We start from the raw sequence: 7,521 nt of genomic DNA, 5'->3' as shown, positions 1-7,521 counted from the left end.
GATCCTTGGCAGGAGAATTCCGGAGCAACATTTTGAACGAAATAGACACAAGAAGAAAAACAGAGCAATCGAGAGAGAAGATGAAGGGAATACCTGTTCAATCCTCTAGTTGCGGTTATAAAGGGAGAAGTTCTTGATTTTAAATGCAAACGATCCTATCCCTATCTCTATTTATAATCATGATTTGTGCAGGGCTGTCACCTCCGTGACGTCAGGGTTGCAACGGATAGTTCGTTCACAACGGCTATATATCCGTTGAGTTAGTTACAGATAAGATCAGCAAAATATAACTCGTTAATATTACATAATTACTCCTTATATTTTGGGGGCAATTGTTAGGGCAGGATTTTAATGACCTATGATCCTTACATGATATCCTAACAAGTGATCCTTGTTTCTTTGGCAGATAGTGATCCTCAGAAGAGCTTCAGGATCAGGATCATGGATCATCCTAAGGATCCTCATACTAACGATTGTTCTCTTTATATTTAATGTTGTTTTGCAGGAATTACGAGTTGGACCTGGTCTTGGCAACGTTATTAAGGAATCTTTCACGCTAATTTCGCACATGCATAACCAGAAATAGACGTTGTAGAGAATATGGAAACTTAGCACAAATTACGGGTGTGACAACTCGAAACTTAGAACCTTCTTGTATCTTGATGTAACATGCTTGAACATTTCGTGACTAGTTAACTTGTTGAAGTTACTAATAAATGTGAACCTTCTATGTGGTATGTGTTTTGTTTGTGTGTATATATAGATATATATATATATGCGTGTTTTATGCGAGCCAAGAACCCGACTCGAGACCATAAGGTCTCGAGTGAACATAACCGAATTGGGCCTTTGGGCCGTGACCTCCTTAACCGGCTAGTAAGCCTTTAGGGTGCACCACTTGGGCTAGTATATATATATGTCACCCTAGCCAACCTTGTCACTTTTGATCAACACACACACCCATATTCTCACCCTTTCCCTCTCTAAAAAAAACCCTAAGAAACACAAACACACTTTAGTAGCCGGCTAACGCTAGGATTTCGGATCAAGCTTGGAAATCAACTTTGGAGTTCACCTTTCCTATCTCTCAACCGGTTAGTGTTCTTGATGTTTAATGAGTAACATTGGTGATTCATGTTGTGTTTGTGCTTAGGATTGATAAAGCATGATAAAACTATTTGACAATATGTTGGTTGTTGAGTTATGCATGATGTTTTGATGTTCAAAGAAATCGGTTCATAAGTGTTTCTTGTTATGTGTTAAAAATCGGATTATGATGATAATAAGTCAATGCATTGTATGTTAAAGTGTGAATGGTGTTATCGGTTTACTTGGGTTTGAATCCGAAGGGTTTGGGTGTTCATACTAAATGAATTGACTAATGAATATGCTTGCCATCATAGGATGCATATTAGTGAGTTATAGTTCATAATTTTGCTTGAACAAGGGTTGAATGTGTTATGAATATGTTTTGAATGTTTGAAGAACATGAAGAACTACTTGAATATGCTTTGAATGTGGTTTGAATGTTGAAATCTGAATCTGTTTGATCCATTTTTAGTAAATATTAGACAACAAAACATGTTTTAGTGGATTGTACCTTATAGTGTTGCATGACATTTGAATTTCATTGGATAGTACAACTGTGCAGAATCAGCAACTGTTGGGGAGTCGAGACTCCTGGTTGCGACTCGAAACCTCCACGTTGCGACACCAGTTGCGAGTCGAGAACACCTGGTTACGACTCGCAACCATAACATGACAAGCCGAAACCATAGTTGCGACATAGGTTGCGACTCGCAACCGCCTATGATCAACAGCATGACTCGAAACCTTGGTTGCGAGTCCGGTTACGACTCGCGACCAAAAGCAGCATAACCCGAGACCGGGGTTGCGAGTCTTGTTGCGACTCGAGACCACACTTGTTGGGCTTGCTTGGTTACGGGCCTAAGTTAGTGGGCCGGGCTTATGGACTTCTGTGTTACTGTTGACGCGTTGTTTTGGGCCTGTTATTACGAGCCCAACCGTTAGGGCCTCACACTTAGACTTTGGGTTGTATTTGATTGTTAACTGTGAAACTTGTTGCGAACTATCGATGAACTGCCATGATAGAACTTGTATGCCGTGATTGCTACTTGTACGTGCACTGCTTGGTTCGAATCTGATATAAGTGGTATCTATGTTAGGACGTCATTGACTACTTGCAACTTGATTGACCTTTCTGTGATTAATTGCCGAGCAAACCGAGGTGAGTTCACGCCCTCTACAAAGCATGGGATTCCCTGGGTTGGGAATGGGGTTAAGGAACGTGGGTTCCTCGTCCTCCTTGGGTAGGACAGCTATGGTTCAGGAATGTGATTCCTCGTCCGGACGGACGGATAACTCGTACTAGACCAAAACTCTATCACGAAGTCCCTCCTTTTTGTATCGACTTAATCGCCGGGCCAATGGCGAGCGGGTCATTAGTTAGATAGCGCTATTTAGGTCTGACAAACCTCACACCGTGCCGCAGAGGACGGGCGTGAACTAATGGATCTGGGGCACGTCAATGATGATAGACATTGACGGTTTTCAGGGCACATAAACATGACTACAGTCAGCAGTCGATATGGTAACGAGTCTAGTGTACGCATGGGGTAGCCCCCACGGCCGAAATGCCTGATAACTAACATGGGGTAGCCCCCACGGCTGGAATGCCAGAGTAACTGGGAATGAACAAGTCACGTTTTTAAACTATGGGGTAACCCCCACGGCAGGATGCCAGATAAAGGAAAACTGTTTTCGAAACAACTAAAACGAACACCCAACTGTGAACTCACTCAACTAGTTGTTGACTCGTTACTACATGCTTTGCAGGACCATAGGTACTCAGCTGGAGCTGGCATGGAGGAGAGTCGTTGTGGGACATGGATTGCTGCGTACCATGATAACTTGAAAACATTTGAACTTATGTTTTAACTTTAAGACTTATGCTTCCGCTTACAACTTAAACCTTGTTTTGTTTGAACACCAATCGTATTGGTTAGACTTTTATAACTATTTATATGCTTGTTCAGTATGATTGGTGGCTGGATCCTGGTCAGTCACGCCTCCAAGCGGTAGTACTCCGCAGGTGGGATTTTGGGGGTGTGACAGATTGGTATCAGAGCCATTGGTTATAGTGAACTAGGTTTTAATAAAGGAGAAACGTTTTTGTTAAAACCAGACTATAACCGGTATAGTGCTCAACGGTCCACAACGACGCTCCACTCCACATGCAAGGCTCGACGTTCTAGGTATTATGATATGTGTATATTGCCTACTTGTTAGTTACATAGTACATTGCCCATGGTATGCTTGATTAGTATAACTACTGTTGCTTGAACACGTGCGTGCTTACTCTATCCTACTATCGTACTTTCGCGAACCTCTCTCACACGTGTTACTCTGATATGAAGAATCATGTCTGGACGCGTTAACATGACACAAGCCCAGTTGACGGCTTTGATCAACGAACGAGTTGCCGCAGCACTCGCTGCTGCACACGCAGGAGGTATATCCTGCAGCCCGAACTTATCCTAGGATCTTTAGGATCCTACTCTCGTGAACCAACCTTTGTGTTAAACTCTGTCTTTCTTTCACCTACCTTAGGTCAATATGCTCAGGCACCGGTGTGCACTTTTAAGACCTTTATGGACTGCCGACCCACTACTTTTAGCGGAACTGAAGGAGCTGTAGGCCTCCTACACTGGTTTGAGAAACTAGAATCTGTGTTCGAAATGTGTGAATGCCCTGAAGCGCGCAGGGTGAAGTATGCTACTGGAACTCTCGAGGGTTTGGCCCTCACGTGGTGGAATGCTCAAGTGCAAATGCTGGGGTTGGTTGCTGCCAACGCCACCCCATGGGAAACTTTCAAGGAAATGATCAGGGAGGAATACTGCAGTCGCGATGACATCCATAAGCTGGAAGATGAGTTCTACAATCTCAAGATGACGGGGTCAGAGATTGAGGCGTATACTAAGAGATCGCATGAGCTTGCCTTGTTGTGTCCTACTATGGTGGACCCTCCGTATAAGCGAATTGAACTCTATCTCAAGGGCTTGGTGCCAGAAATCCAAAGTCATGTGACTTCAGCAAACTTGACTACTATCCAGCAGGTTGTTCAGTTGGCTCACCGTCTCACTGATCAGGCGGTGGAGCAGAACAAGTTACCAAAGCGCATAGGTGCTGCAACTACTTCTGGTACCTCTAGTGAGAACAAACGGAAATGGGATGGAACTTCAAGCAAGGGTTCAACTTCTGTGCAATCTCAGTCTCAGCAGAGAAAGACTGACGACCACAAGAGCCCCAGTCAGCAATCGTCTGGTGGTCAAAGTCATGGTGGGTACAAGGGGAATCACCCCAAATGCAATCGTTGCAACCTACACCACAGTGGGCCATGCACCAGGGGCAACTGTCATCGGTGCAACAAGCCTGGTCATGTTGCAAAGGATTGCAGGAGCGCATACCCCGCCAACCAGAATCGTCAGCAACCTCAACAGAATCAGCGGCAACAACAGGGTAACAACAAAGGGTGCTTTCAGTGTGGAGCTGAAGGCCACTTCAAGAAAGATTGTCCCCAACTGAACCAGAACAACAACAACAACAATCAGGGGAATGGTAACAATGGGAACAACAACAACAACAACAATGGTGCTAGGGGGCGGGTGTTCGTGATTGGCCAAGGTGAAGCAAGGAATGATCCCAACGTGGTGACGGGTAAGTTCCTTCTCGACGACTTTTATGTTACAGTTTTATTTGATTCGGGTGCCGATACTAGCTACGTGTCACTAGAAGTTAGTAAAATGCTTAAGCGTATTCCAACACCCCTGAACACCAAGCACACTGTAGAGCTAGCTAATGGTAAGAGTTTGGAGGCCTCACACGTAGTCAAAGGTTGCCGACTTGTCCTCGCTAACCAAACCTTCTCTATTGACCTTATTCCTATCGTCTTGGGTAGTTTCGACGTTGTCATTGGGATGGATTGGTTATCCCAACACCGAGCAGAGATTCTTTGCAACGAGAAGATCGTTCGTATTCCTGGTTTAGGTAGTGAACCTCTCATGATTCGTGGCGACAAGAGAAGTGCTGTTGAGAACATCATCTCTCTTCTTAAGGCCCAGAAGTGCTTACGAAAGGGCCACACTGCGATTTTGGCTCTAGTTACTGACACCACAGAGAAAGAGAAGAAGCGAGAAGATTTTCCAGTGGTACGTGACTATCCTGAGGTATTCCCTGAGGAATTACCTGGTCTTCCGCCCCATCGCCAAGTCGAGTTTCAGATCGAATTAACTCCTGGAGCTGCGCCTATAGCACGTGCACCTTATCGTTTGGCTCCATCAGATTTGGAAGAACTCTCCACGCAACTACAGGAACTCCTGGATAAGGGATTTATTCGTCCTAGTTCATCGCCTTGGGGAGCTCCAGTACTATTTGTGAAGAAGAAGGACGGTACCTTTAGAATGTGTATCGACTATCGTGAACTCAACAAGGTGACTGTGAAGAACCGTTATCCTCTACCGCGCATTGACGACTTGTTCGACCAGTTGCAGGGGTCGAGCTACTATTCAAAGATCGATCTGAGATCGGGATATCACCAGCTGAGAGTTCGGGAAGAGGATGTCTCTAAGACAGCCTTTAGGACTCGATATGGGCACTATGAGTTTTTGGTCATGCCGTTTGGGCTGACAAACGCGCCCGCAGTTTTCATGGACTTGATGAACCGAGTGTGCAAGCCTTATCTGGACAAGTTCGTTATAGTCTTCATCGACGACATCCTGATCTATTCTAAGAGTCAGGGGGAGCACGAACAGCATCTACGACTTATTCTGGAACTTCTTCGAACAGAACAGCTTTACGCAAAGTTCTCGAAATGCGACTTCTGGCTTCGTGAGGTCCATTTCCTAGGGCATGTGGTGAACAAGGATGGGATTCACGTTGATCCATCCAAGGTAGACGCTATTAAGAACTGGCCTGCACCTCGCACACCAAAGGAAATTCGCCAATTCTTGGGATTGGCAGGTTACTACAGGAGATTCATTAAGGATTTTTCTAAGATTGCGCAGCCTCTCACCTTACTAACGCAGAAAGGCGTTGTTTATCATTGGGGAAATGCACAAGAGTTAGCTTTTCAGCATCAAAAGGATAGACTTTGTAGTGCACCTATCCTTTCACTGCCAGAGGGCACAGACGATTTTGTGGTTTACTGTGATGCATCAATTCAAGGTCTTGGTTGTGTATTGATGCAACGAGATAAAGTTATAGCCTACGCCTCACGACAACTCAAAGTTCACGAGAAGAACTACACTACGCATGATTTAGAGCTGGGAGCTGTGGTTTTCGCACTTAAGTTATGGCGGCACTACCTGTACGGAACCAAGTGCGCAATCTACACCGACCACAGGAGCCTAGAGCACATATTCAAACAGAAGGAACTGAATATGCGGCAACGACGATGGGTCGAGCTGCTGAATGACTACGAGTGCTCCATCAGGTATCACCCGGGCAAGGCCAATGTGGTGGCCGACGCCCTAAGTCGAAAGGACACTGCGCCTAAGCGCGTAAGAGCTTTACAACTCACGATTCATTCTAGTCTACCTTCGCAAATACGAGCTGCTCAGATAGAAGCACTGAAACCAGAAAACGTAAGGGCTGAAGCCCTACGCGGGTCAAGGCAACGCCTAGAACAGAAGGAAGACGGTGCTTACTACGTAACAGGACGCATTTGGGTCCCACTCTATGGCGACTTACGAGAACTTGTGATGGATGAAGCACACAAATCTCGCTACTCGGTACACCCTGGTTCGGACAAGATGTACCACGATATTAAAACTACGTATTGGTGGCCTAGCATGAAGGCCCACATAGCAACTTACGTCAGCAAGTGCTTGACTTGTGCGCGAGTCAAGACGGAATATCAGAAACCCTCAGGCCTACTCCAACAACCAGAGATACCACAATGGAAATGGGAGCAAATTTCCATGGATTTCGTTACTGGCCTACCTAGATCACAGCGCGGAAACGATACTATCTGGGTGATCGTGGATCGACTCACAAAATCCGCACACTTTTTGGCAATTAAGGAGACGGATAAATTCTCCACTTTAGCGGAAATATACCTCAAGGAAGTTGTTTCGAGGCACGGGGTGCCCACCTCTATCATCTCTGACCGAGATGCACGTTTTACTTCAGAACTGTGGCAACCAATGCACAAGTCTTTTGGCTCACGTCTAGATATGAGCACAGCGTATCACCCACAGACGGACGGACAGTCCGAACGCACTATTCAAACCTTAGAGGACATGCTTCGTGCATGTGTAATCGACTTTGGCAACAGCTGGGAAAAGCATCTGCCACTTGTGGAATTTTCATACAATAACAGCTACCACACCAGCATTAAAGCTGCTCCGTTCGAGGCATTGTACGGACGTAAATGCCGGTCACCTCTTTGTTGGGCAGAGGTGGGAGATAGTCAGATCACTGGTTCAGAACATGTGGTAGACA

Source organism: Helianthus annuus, chromosome 7 (assembly GCF_002127325.2).
Source record: "Helianthus annuus cultivar XRQ/B chromosome 7, HanXRQr2.0-SUNRISE, whole genome shotgun sequence".
Lineage (NCBI taxonomy): Eukaryota > Viridiplantae > Streptophyta > Magnoliopsida > Asterales > Asteraceae > Helianthus > Helianthus annuus.
Note: the sequence above shows the minus strand (reverse complement) of the source record.